General features: G+C 40.1%; 1 protein-coding gene across 1 annotated transcript in view; it reads right to left on the bottom strand.

The window, feature by feature from the left end:
- Positions 1 to 3308, bottom strand: part of LOC117533212 (fibroblast growth factor receptor 1-A-like) — a 28236-nt gene extending 24928 nt beyond the window's left edge. Inside the window, 1 exon segment of the mRNA XM_034196833.1 lies at positions 3131 to 3308. The gene's annotated coding sequence lies outside the window, so the exon portion shown is untranslated.
- Positions 3309 to 4797: the final 1489 nt, after the last annotated feature.

Below are 4797 nucleotides of genomic sequence, written 5' to 3'. Positions count from 1 at the left end.
TAGAGACACTACATACTGATATACACCTGAACATCAGCAGGAGAGGACTCTTTAAAGTAGAGACACTACATACTGATATACACCTGAACATCAGCAGGAGAGGACTCTTTAAAGTAGAGACACTACATACTGATATACACCTGAACATCAGCAGGAGAGGACTCTTTAAAGTAGAGACACTACATACTGATATACACCTGAACATCAGCAGGAGAGGACTCTTTAAAGTAGAGACACTACATACTGATATACACCTGAACATCAGCAGGAGAGGACTCTTTAAAGTAGAGACACTACATACTGATATACACCTGAACATCAGCAGGAGAGGACTCTTTAAAGTAGAGACACTACATACTGATATACACCTGAACATCAGCAGGAGAGGACTCTTTAAAGTAGAGACACTACATACTGATATACACCTGCACATTAGCAGGAGAGGACTCTTTAAAGTAGAGACACTACATACTGATATACACCTGAACATCAGCAGGAGAGGACTCTTTAAAGTAGAAACACTACATACTGATATACACCTGAACATCAGCAGGAGAGGACTCTTTAAAGTAGAGACACTACATACTGATATACACCTGAACATCAGTAGGAGAGGACTCTTTAAAGTAGAGACACTACATACTGATATACACCTGAACATCAGCAGGAGAGGACTCTTTAAAGTAGAGACACTACATACTGATATACACCTGAACATCAGCAGGAGAGGACTCTTTAAAGTAGAGACACTACATACTGATATACACCTGAACATCAGCAGGAGAGGACTCTATAAAGTAGAGACACTACATACTGATATACACCTGAACACCAGCAGGAGAGGACTCTTTAAAGTAGAGACACTACATACTGATATACACCTGAACATCAGCAGGAGAGGACTCTTTAAAGTAGAGACACTACATACTGATATACACCTGAACATCAGCAGGAGAGGACTCTTTAAAGTAGAGAGACTACATACTGATATACACCTGAACATCAGCAGGAGAGGACTCTTTAAAGTAGAGACACTACATACTGATATACACCTGAACATCAGCAGGAGAGGACTCTTTAAAGTAGAGACACTACATACTGATATACACCTGAACATCAGCAGGAGAGGACTCTTTAAAGTAGAGACACTACATACTGATATACACCTGAACATCAGCAGGAGAGGACTCTTTAAAGTAGAGACACTACATACTGATATACAGCTGAACATCAGCAGGAGAGGACTCTTTAAAGTAGAGACACTACATACTGATATACACCTGAACATCAGCAGGAGAGGACTCTTTAAAGTAGAGACACTACATACTGATATACACCTGAACATCAGCAGGAGAGGACTCTTTAAAGTAGAGACACTACATACTGATATACACCTGGACATCAGCAGGAGAGGACTCTTTAAATCTCAAAACAAGTCAGATTTTTTTATAACTTCTGTTCACCCTTTCCACTGAAACCTCACCTACACTTCAGATTCTGCAGCAGGGCGACAGTCAGCAGACTTTCAGAATAACACACACACACACACACACACACACACACACACGCCTGATCTACGCTGAGAAACAAACATGAAGACAGAGTTCACTGTCGAAGAAGAGGAAATATTAAGCTTCCTGGTTTGAATTTTGCATATTATGATTTAGATCATTTGGATTAATTGTTATGTTGACACCGCTATTAATACCTCGCTTTGAGGCATGTTGAAGTGAGTCAGATTCCCTCCTGATGATTTGTCAGAGTTTTATGAAATCACTGCTGAGAGAGTGATGTTACATCTGATCACTTTATAACATCTGATGTTTTGTCATTAAAGAAACTCCCCGACATGTCTACATCATATAGCTTCACTTTTCATACCTAAACTGCATTTAGCTAAAAGTAGTTGTGTACTTTTACCCAAACAACAACTTCAATTCAATACTTTTACTTGTAATGAAGTATTTTAAAGGGCACTTTAACTTCCCTTATATAACTCTGGTGACGAGTTACTTTCCAGAGTTAATTAATCAAAATCTGTAAAGCAGCTAAAGGTATTAAATACATGTAGTGGAGTAGAAGTACAATGTAGCATACAATGGAAATACCCAGGTAAAGTACAAGTACCCTACAATTGTACTTAAGTACAGTACTTGAGTAAATGTACTTTGGTACTTTACACCTCTGTATTTTGCGAACACTAAAGACTTTTACCAAAACAATGCAGGGTTTATTTTATCGTGTGAATTTTAAGGACTTTTAACAATCCCTTTAATTAAGTATTTTGAGATAACTTCTAACATGTTCCGCATTATGTAGCTTTACTTTGAATACTTTCACCAAAACAGAACTTTAAATGAAGTACTTATACTTGAAATGGAGTATTTTAAAGTGCAGTGTTTCTTTACTAGCTCCACTTTTGTTAGTTTTAAAAAATAAGTTTTGGTGAACATTAAACTGCCAAACATCAAAGATTTTCTGCATGTTACTAACAATACAGACTTAAAAGGATTATGGTCAGATTAGATTTGACCAAAAGTGGTTGTATTTTAGTTCTGAGGAAAAAGTCAAAATCTCAGAATTCCCACTTTTTTTCGGAACTCTACTCTCATATATGACCCTAATCCCTTTCCGTAGACTTTTGCCCAAACAAAGCAGGACTAGTTTATAGTGCTCAAAGTATTAAAATAAATATGTTCTACCCTTACTTGGCATTGAGTTACTTAAACTAGTAAATACTTTACACACACAATGCAGGTTCTTTCTTGCAGCTTCTAAATCAAGTACGTATGCTAATCGTAATGTAGAGAAATCGCGTATTTTCACAGTTTTTCTAGAGTCTAAATGCCTGTTCTACATCTGGATAACACACACACACACACACACACACACACACACATTGCCATACAGAGAAATCACGCGCACACGTTTATGGAGAAAATCCTGCAGAAAGTCACATTTTACCGAGTTTTTACTGGAGTGTGTGTACGAGCTGCAGAATCACAGGTTAAATCCTCATTAGTGTGTGTGTGTATGTTAACGACCCAGTGTGTGTGAGTTCCCGGAGAGAAAAAACACAAACAAAGAAGTTTCCAGATCCAGAATCGTGCAGAAAAGTCACATTATTTACCTGTTAGATCCGAGCTGCAGAGTCTCAGGTTGTTTCCGGATTAATCCTCATTAGTGTGTGTGTCTGTTAATGACCCAGAGTGTGTGTGTGTGAGTGTGTGTGAGTGTGTGAGGAGAGAAAACGTGGGAAAGCTGGGCTCATTGTCGGGATGTTTCTCGGTGCTCAGTCCGGGAGGAGCACCGCCTTCAGGGGGAGTTTCCTTCTGCTCACACACACACACACACACACACACACACACACACACACACACACACACACACACACACACACACACACCACACACACACTCCCCCCCCACTCCATTAACGACCCGGTGCCATGTATTCATTGACTCCATTTTCCGAGTGTTGCAATGCAGCCTGCGTGTGTGTGTGTGTGTGTGTGTGTGTGTGTGTGTGTGTGTGTGTGTGTGTGTGTGTGTGTGTGTGTGTGTGTGCGCGCGTGTGTGTGGAGGAGGGGTTTCCTCTGAATTCCTGCTGTGCATGATCCGAGCCGCAGTTTAACTTCATCTGTTTACAGTTTACTCCGGTTACACATTACTGCTACAAGACACAGTTACTTCAGCTCATAGTAAAACCACGAAAAGGTTGTTTTTAAAGCACAAAAATTTGACTTTTCTAACGTTTTTATATATTTGGTCCCTTGATTATATTTACTCGGGGTATGGAAGCCTTGAAGGGTCATGATTCAAACATTGTATTTCCTCTGTTTAACATCTGGGACATGTCTCATGCTTTAATGTTCAGAAAGCTCTTGATTGTTCTCATACGCCTGTGCTGCAGCACCTCTTTTCACCCTCTGTCTGAAACCAGAGCCCAGTCTGCTCTGTTAGCTGGCCGGCTCTGTTGTGATTGGTCAACCAGCTTAGAGATGTCCCGCCCATTAGCCTATCACGTACAATGTGTTGGAGGCTAGCCAGTGTTATAAAAAAGACTTTTTGAGCAATTTCTCACTTTTAAAACTCTAATGTAGTCATAAAGGGCTTTAAATACATATTGTATTTTCTTAGTTGTCCTAAAGTACATTTTAAGTGTTCTCGACATCACAAATAATTAACTTTATCGTCAAGAAATAATTAATATCTTCTTAGAGATTACAGGATTTTTCTCTTGAGATAATAAAATCATCTTTTTGACTGAAATGGTGATTTTGTTTCCACGATCTGAAGACCTGCGGTAGCCATTAAGAGACAATTCACTCATAATATGGAACATGTGACGTGACCCTTCAGGGCCTCCGTACTCATCACAGGAGGAGAAAGTCTCTGAAAATCTCTGCGTCACGTTCCTGTGATCATAATCAGCTGTTTATACTAACACACACACACACATAGACACACACGCACACACACAGACACACACACACACCACACACACACACACACACACACAACACACACACACACACACATAGACACACACACACACATAGACACACACACACACACACACACACACACACACACACACACACACATAGACACACGCACACACACAGACACACACACACACATAGACACACACACACACACATATAGACACACACACACAGACACACACACACACACACACACATAGACACACACACACACACACACACACACACACACACACATAGACACACACACACACATAGACACACACACACACAGACACACACACACACAC

This window comes from Gymnodraco acuticeps, unplaced genomic scaffold (assembly GCF_902827175.1).
Source record: "Gymnodraco acuticeps unplaced genomic scaffold, fGymAcu1.1, whole genome shotgun sequence".
In the NCBI taxonomy this organism is placed as follows: Eukaryota; Metazoa; Chordata; class Actinopteri; order Perciformes; family Bathydraconidae; genus Gymnodraco; species Gymnodraco acuticeps.
Note: the sequence above shows the minus strand (reverse complement) of the source record. Positions and strands in the feature narration are given on the sequence as shown.